General features: G+C 44.2%; 1 long non-coding RNA gene across 3 annotated transcripts; it reads right to left on the reverse strand.

Annotated features, from left to right (window-relative positions):
- Positions 1-809: 809 nt before the first annotated feature.
- Positions 810-4,266, reverse strand: LOC148043046 (uncharacterized). Of its 3 annotated transcripts, none has more exons than XR_015698360.1 (4): positions 3,891-4,266; positions 2,237-2,283; positions 1,907-1,956; positions 810-1,043 (listed from the first exon to the last, which is right to left on the reverse strand). It is a non-coding gene; the product is annotated as an uncharacterized LOC148043046 (long non-coding RNA). The 3 variants fall into 3 exon arrangements; XR_015698359.1 differs by lacking the exon at positions 810-1,043 and adding an exon at positions 1,152-1,700; XR_015698358.1 differs by lacking the exons at positions 810-1,043; positions 2,237-2,283 and adding an exon at positions 1,152-1,700.
- Positions 4,267-8,332: the final 4,066 nt, after the last annotated feature.

An 8,332-nucleotide genomic window follows, 5' to 3' on the forward strand; every position in this document is an offset into this window, starting at 1 on the left:
TTTTGTCTTTTTTTATTTTTAAAAAAACCTGTTTAATAGAAAGGGCCTGGAAACTTGGCTCTGCTGATTGGTTGGTAGCCCCGATGGGGTTGTCCCACTCTGGAGATGGTTAGTGGACTGTGAAGATTCCCAACTCCATCCCACTTGTGTATTGGTTCCTTATCTCGTTTTCTGTTACATTCTTTCGCATAAATGAAGCAGTGTGACTAGGTTATCGTGTGATCCAAGATCTTCCAACTACCAAATATAATCCACGTGGAATGATTACTGATCTGCAAATGCGGTGATGTAATGACATTATGGGCTGTGTTCTCTTCTCAACTCAGCATTATCTGTGTTTTTTTTAAAATCCTAAAATTAGTCATCCGTGTTTGTTTTACAAGAAAAGTAAACTTTCTTTCTTTCTTTATAAATCAAAAGGGAGACTGTTTGGCGTTCTGCTGGTTGACAGACATCAACCAGTAATGAAATATTTGCTTTAATGTCTCATTTGATGCCAAAGTCCCCATCTCCTGCTTTATCTTCAGGCCACTGGGTTATTTCTGTAATTTGAGAAATGCCTTCGAATTCTTTGCCCATGACTATAATAACAATTAGTAATTATTGATGCATAGATAAAATGGGTTCACCAACATTGAAGAACCACCTAGAACTAAGCAGAAATTCTTTGACATTGAGAACAATTAACCAGTGGAACAACTTGCCTCCAGAAGCTGTGGATGCTCCATCACTGGAGGCTTTTAAGAAGAGATTGGACAACCATGTGTCTGACATGACATAGGGATTCCTGCCTGAGCAGAGGGTTGGAAGACCTCCAAGCAAAAGGGTGATGGGAGTTGCAATCCAAGACCTCCCAGAAGACTTCTGTATGGCCATTGCCACCTTAAGGGTCATGGAAGGAGAGCTCTTCATTGGAGAACTAAAGGCTTCATCATTGGCCAGCTGATTGTGCTCCTACAAGGCTGTGTGTCAGGGGTGGGTTTCTCCAGGTTCGCACCAGTACGCCAGAACCGGTTCGTGAAATTTAGCGTACCTTTTGGAACCTGTTCAGGAAGGAAGGGAGGAAAGAAAGAAGGAAGAGAGATACACACAGGAAAGGAAGAGATACACACAAGAAAGGAAAGAAGGAAGGAAGGAATGGTGGGAGAATGAGAGAAAAGAGAGAGAGAGAGAAAGAGAAAGAAAAAAGAAAGAAAAAGGAAGTGGGAGAGAGAGAAGAAAGAAAGAGGTGGAGAGAGACAAAAGGAAGGAAGGAAGGAAAGAAAGTGTGTGTGTGTGTGTGTGTGAGAGAGAGAGAGACAGAGAGAGAGAAAGAAAGAAAGAAAGAAAGAAAGAAAGAAAGAAAGAAAAAGAAAGAGAACTTATGACCATAATTGAGCCCAAAATTTTGGTTGCTAAGCAAGAGCATTGTTAAGTGAGTTTCACCACATTTTCCAAGCTGGCCATGCCCACCCTGTCACATACCCACCAAGCCACGCCCCCCAGTCCCATGACCACCGAGCCACTCCCACAAAACAGGCCACACCTACAGAATAGGTTCTAAAAAATTTGAAACCCACCCCTGGTGTGTGTGTATGTGTGGAGTGAGGAGATAGAAGGGGCCATTTTGGGGAAGTCAGGATTTCTGGTTGAACAATATTGAAGAAGATTATGATTCTCCCACATCTGTAGTAGTACTTCCTTCATCCAGCAAATGAAACCTGCAATTGGGCTACACCAGATTTCTTTCTATAGGTTTGCAGTGAACTTACTTCTGGAAGCATTCCCCCCCTCCTCATAATATCTTCTCCAGCCCCATGCACACCCATTGTGGGACAAATCTGAATGAACTACTTGGAAATGACTTGAGAGTCAAAGCTCAAAGGACCGAGCTCTGGACCTAAACTACAATCAGGAGGCCACTCACTTCGGGTTCCAAATGGTTAAATAAGCCGGATGCTCGGCACACAGTGAGTTCTGTCAACAAAAAAAAGTAAGGAATAAAGTTAGAGCTGGGAGCCTCCACCTCCCAGAGCCCTATAAAGGCTGGAGCCGCCCCTCTCTGCTCCTGGAGCAGCTGACCATCCGGTAGGCCCAATCAGCTGATTGTCAGAATGCCGGCAGACTCGACCAGCTGCTGGTTTGCCAGCTTGCAGAGAACCATAATCAGCTGATCGTCAGCCAGCATGTATTCAGATGGGATTAGCTGTTTGTCAGCTCTGTGTTTCTCGCCGCTTGCAGCCTTCCCACCACCCACCTGCAGTCCAGGGGTTGACAGGTGGCTCCCCTCTACCAGGGCTGCACCTGTAAGACAGAATGAGCTCCCTGTCGAGATCCGGACCCTGACTACCCTCCCGGCCTTCCGCAAAGCCACCAAGTCCTGGCTGTTCCAGCAGGCCGGGGGGTCTGAGAAACATCTACCTCCACGGAAATTGTGAATGTTGGCTTTGTTTTTAATATGTTGTCTTTGTCTAGTTTCCCCCTTTCCCTTGTCATTTGTGAGCCGCCCGGAGTCCTCCGGGAGTGGGCGGCATACAAGACAAATAAATAATAATAATAAATAATAATAATAAAAGTAAGCACAAGCATCACGTTAGCAGACCATCACGCCTGTCCTCCCATATCCCTCCTGGGTTTGTGGGGATATTCCTTGTAGAATTTATTTATTAATCGTGTGACTCTAATATTCTTACTCACCACCCAGGAGGCTTCCGTTAATGGGTACCCTTTCCATTGTACCAGGTATTGCAGTCTTCCCCTATGTATCTGGGAATCCAACACCGGTTCAGGGTTTGACACAAACATACTTTGGATCAAATCGCATTCTCATGCGCAACAAGTACTCAAATAAATTGAGCGTCAGCAAAAGAGAAAGAGAGACAGGCAGAGTAAGGTAAATTGCTCAAACGTTGCCTTGCAAAAGACCTGACATGCTGAGCCAGCAAGATTCACCAAATAACCCGAAGCTGAAGGCTGTTATTAGCATCTGGGTGAAACTGTGCTAAAATGAGGTGAGGGAAATGGATATAAGATCCAGCCTGGGACTTCAGCAAGGAGAAGTGAGGGAAAATATCTGCCTCTCATATATTAATTTGATCTGGCCATTCAAATCTGTGGTTACAAATCTCCAAGCGTCCACAAGAGCGATTGCACAGTTGCCTAATAATGCAACTATCTCCTGGAACAGATGAGATACTTCTCTATAATGGCACAGGGCAACCGCATGGAACCTAAAGGGAAATCATTTCTCTCAAAGAAATTGCACATCGTTCCTTTCGCCAATATCCTTTTAACTGAACGATGCAGACACGGAAGGGGCAACAGGCCCACAGAATGTAATGCCTCTAGAAATCTGACAAAAAAAGGAGCTGAAATTCAAATAAATCCCACTGGATAGCAGCACTCACACGTTGCAAACTCACCATCAACCCGGGCAAAATAAAATAAAAGAAAAAAGCTCCTTTATCTATCCCTTCTACTTCCAGCTAAAGGTAAAGATTCCCCTCACGCATATGTGCTAGTCATTCCCGACTCTAGGGGCGGTGCTCATCTCCATTTCAAAGCCAAAGAGCCAGCACTGTCAAAAGATATCTCTGTGGTCATGTGGCCACCATGACTAAATGCCGAAGGCGCAGGGAGCGCTGTTACCTTCCCACCAAAGGTGGTTCCTATTTTTCTACTTGCATTTTTGGTTCACCGACAAAAGCACGCCCGACAAAAGTGCGCCCGACTAAACCACGGTGACAAAACCGCGAGTTCTGAACCGTGCTGACGAATGAGCGTTGAATCGCGTCGACAACAGCGCGTTGACAGAAGGGCACTGTAAACCTAACGCTAATGCTAACGCTAACCCTAACCCTAAACCTAAACCTAACCCTAAACCTAACCCTAACCCTAAACCTAACCCTTACCTTAACTTAAATTGCCCTTCTGCTGACGCACTGTTGTAAATCGCCCTTCTGTCGACGCACTGTTGTCGACGTGCTGTTGTTGGAGCGTTGATGATGTCACGGTTTTAGCGATGCGGTTTTGTCGGCATGCTTTTGTCGTGCGCGTTTTTGTAAAGAGACACAGAGAGACACAGAGAGACAGAGACAGAGAGACAAAGAAAGACCGAGAGATAGAGACTGAGAGATAGAGACAGAGAGACAGAGCGAGAGACAGAGAGACAGAGACCGAGAGACAAAGAGAGACAGAGAGATAGAGACAGAGAGAGGCAGAGAGACAAACACAAAGAGAGACAGAGAGAGACAGAGAGAGACAGAGATCGAGAGACAAAGAGAGACAGATAGAGACAGAGAGAGACAGAGAGACAGAGAGACAGAGAGAGAGAGACAGAGAGAGACAGAGAGACAAAGAGACAGAGAGAGAGACAGAGAGAGACACACACACACACAGAGAAAGACAGAGACAGAGAGAGAGACTCACGCTCACCTGGGAGCACACAACTAGACTTAGCAAGGTATTGCTTTGGAGAAATTAGGTTCAAATTCCTTTATTTGCTTGCTTAGCGTAATACAAAGACTTTGGGAAATATAAAACTTGTCCTGTCGCCGTGAATCAGCTGAGATTCTTGAAAAACCAGTAACTTCCTCCTTGTTCTCTCTCTTTTTTAATTTATCAGGACTTGTTGCAATTACCAGGACTTTCAGCTTACTCCCCTTGCTTCTCTCTGCGGTTTTTTTTACCCTGCATACATGCTGGCTCTGCTTTGAGCTCTCAGGGCAGAGAGTTCATAAATTTATAAAGGTAGCTCTGCTTTGGCCTCATGTAGGGCATTCACTCCTCCCCTTGGGATCAAACTAAGCTACATATGCCATAAAGGAGGTAAACGTTGCTCAACTTCAGCCCAGTGTCCTCACCACTCGAGCCACCGTGCTCCAATCTGCGGGTTGAAAATCCTTATAACCCAATCTACAGTTGGGAATTCTTATCCACCAAGGGCTTACAACAATTGCAGAAAGAGCCAGAAAGATACAATGTTTATTTATTTTTATTTTTTTTGCAGATATTTACATTACACTCATGTAGGATCAAAAGATTTGGGAAAAGCTAACATACCACTCATTCTATACTTCTTGGAAAGAAGAGTCTTTGAGATAAATCTGCTTCCAGTCAAATACAGCCAGAAAGGAAACTCTTCAACATAAAAAAAGTAATTCTTGCATAACCCCCTTCAGTTTCAAAGCAATCATAGATGATTAGACTTCTGTAAATAGTGGTAAACAATATCAGGTTGCCAAGGAGATCTGCTGCTTCAAGGACAAGTAAGATTCCTGGAACTTCCTTATCATAACAGAGTAGTTAAATAAACAAACTTCATTAGAGTATATAATTAAAGTGTAGAGGTCTACGTATTAAAAATATAAAGATAACTTCTCAACTTTACCCTCGGGGCTAAATAATTGCCTATGCTATTGGCTTTGAAACTGTACTGCACAAGTATTGAATCGTAGCTACTTGCAACTAACATATACTTACTCGGTCCCCTAAGACTAGATCCAGTGACTCACTACATTAAAAAAAACATATCGTGAAATGATTGATTGGATCCTTTCCTCAAACCCCATCCAAGTTTCTTGGATGCTGTTTCTACCACTGATCACTGTAAGACGGGGGACCCCAATCCCTGGTCTGCAACCCGGTGGAAGTGGTGGGCGAGTGGGCATGTGAAGCTGCCTCTGTGAAAGTGGTGCGTGTGCACCAGTGCTGGATTGCTAACTAGTTTACTACCAGTTTGCTCGTGCTTGTGCACAAGTGGAGAAGCATCCGGGTAGGTGGGTGGAGCCTCCCGCCACCGCCACTATTGGTTCGGCTGAACTGGGCCGAACCAGGAGCAACCCACCTCTGATGTGCATGCAAAACCATCCCCTCTAACTTCCCCTCACGCCGTCCGCTGCCCCCACCAATCTGCCGAGCCAGAAAGGTTTTATTTTATTATTTTATTTCATTTCATTTTATTTTATGGATAACAGGTATATACATGGTTATGAATACATCAGTGGTGGCTTTCAAAAATTGTTTGAACCTACTCTGTGGGTGTGGCCTCCTTTGTGGGAGTGGCTTGCTGCCCATGTGACCGGGTGGGAGTGGCTTGCCGCCCATGTGACCGGATATGAAGATGCCGACGACACTTGTCAGAACCATCTTAAATTACCTCACCCACAGCACTGGCATGCATAAGAATATGATGTAAACTTGTTTGTTAAAAGGCATCTTTGGTTTGCGTTAAAACAACTTCAACACACGCAATGTTCTGATTGCACCACAAACGCAGTAGTCATCCTTACCTTTCACAGAGGCACTGAGTTTTATAAATATGAGCATGATAGTGTAGAATAATCATATCCAAGGACCAGTGGTGGGTTTCAAAAAAATTTGGAACCTCTTCTGTAGGTGTGTCCTACTTTCCGGGTCCACTGGTGGAACCTCTTCTAACCGGTTCGGTAGATTTGACGAACCGGTTCTACCGAATAGGTGCGAACTGGTAGGAACCCACCTCTGGAATACATGAAGTATATTCAAATACAAAGGAACATTAGGACAGGGAGGGTAGGCACTCTGGTGCGCTTATGCACGCCCCTTACAGACCTCTTAGGAATGGGCTGAGGTCAACACATTTTAAGGTTAAAGTTATGCAGTTTGAGGAGGCAACAACAGAGTCAGGTAGTGCATTCCAGGCATTGACCAATCTGTTGCTGAAGTCATATTTTCTGCAATTGAGCTTGGAGTGGTTTACCTTGAGTTTGTATCTATTGTGTGCTCGGGTATCATTGCAGTTGAAGCTGAAGTCATCATTGACAGGTAGGACATTATTAGCGGATAATTTTATGTACTAAGCTTAGGTCGGATCGAAGATGGCAAAGTTCTAAGTTGTCTAAGCCCCAAATTTCAACCCTGGTGGCATAAGGGATTCTGTTGCGAGCAGATGGAGTGGAGGACTCTTCTCTTGAAATATCTCTGGACTCGCTTGATTGTATTAATGTCTGATATGCAGTGAGGGTTCCAGGCGGATGATATATTTAGTGCTGATTAATGATGGCAATAAATTTGACCTGATCACTTCTGGCATTTTTCTCCTCCTCCTCTACCAGTAACTGCAGCCATTTGGGTCTCTTCATTATATGTCTGGCAGCAACTATTGTTTTGACCTTGTGCGGGGTTTTCCCCTCTCGTTTCTTGCGAATTCTGCTCCCTATAAAAGAGGAAACAGCTGCAGGGAGGAAGAGGGTGAGCACAGAGAGTGCTCCTCTTCTTTCCTCAAACCCGGAGAAACCTCCTCAGTGGTGGAAGGTAAGAGTTGCGACAGACAAAAGCCCTGTGCATTTGTATTCTCCATCATGCAACATGTAGCTTTTTGTAATTGTAATTGTATGATGGGATGGCTGAGCTTCCGATATCTCAGGGGCTGCCGCAAAGAAGAGGGAGTCAAGCTATTCTCCAAAGCACCTGAGGGCAGGACAAGAAGCAATGGGTGGAAACTAATCAAGGAGAGAAGCAACTTGGAACTGAGGAGAAATTTCCTGACAGTGAGAACAATTAATCAGTGGAACAGAAGTTGCCTCCAGAAGTTGTGAATGCTCCCACACTGGTTGTTTTTAAGAAGAAGTTGGACAACCATTTGTCTGAAGTGGTGCAGGGTTTCCTGCCTAAGCAGGGGGTTGGACTAGAAGACCTCCAAGGTCCCTTCCAACTCTGTTATTCTTTTCTTTTCTATTCCTCTTTCAACGGGTAGCGAATCAACTATTCTGCTCCTCCTCCCCCTTCCCCGAGATCAATTACTTTTTGAAGAATAAACTGGTATTCTTCTCTTGCATCTTGTCAAACAGGTTTCATTAGATTGAGCTAAATACACAAATAAAGGCAAACGATTTTCCTTAAACTGAAATAATGCCTATTTTCAATCGCCTAAAGGAAATAGGCTGCCTGCCACAAGGAATTGAGTCAGACCTTGGCTCCTGTGCGTGGAGAGAAGTTTGCTTTGTTTACTTGCTTGGAGATTAATTTTTTTTTCTCGAATCGTACAGAAGAAATTGTCTATCTTTTCTTTAACAGTTTGGAAAGATCTGGAGAGAGAGATATCTATGTATGTGTATGTGTATGTGTATATATATAAATTATAATATATATTTATTTTGGGGCACTGGAGGAAGGGGAGGGGAAGATAACCCAACAAATGGGAAAGGCTTGTCCTGTTGACTTCTGCCTAATAAATCCATAGAAATGAGAACCGCTCATGAGAACTTGATTGCAGAAAATACGACTTCAGTAACAGAGTGGTCGATGCCTGGAATGCTCTCCCTGACGCTGTCTTTGCATCCTCTAATTCCCACAGCTTCAACCTTAGACTGTC

This window comes from Thamnophis sirtalis, unplaced genomic scaffold, assembly GCF_051295495.1.
Source record: "Thamnophis sirtalis isolate CommonGarterSnake01/CBP01778 unplaced genomic scaffold, rThaSir2_p1.2 scaffold_13, whole genome shotgun sequence".
NCBI classification, from domain to species: domain Eukaryota; kingdom Metazoa; phylum Chordata; class Lepidosauria; order Squamata; family Natricidae; genus Thamnophis; species Thamnophis sirtalis.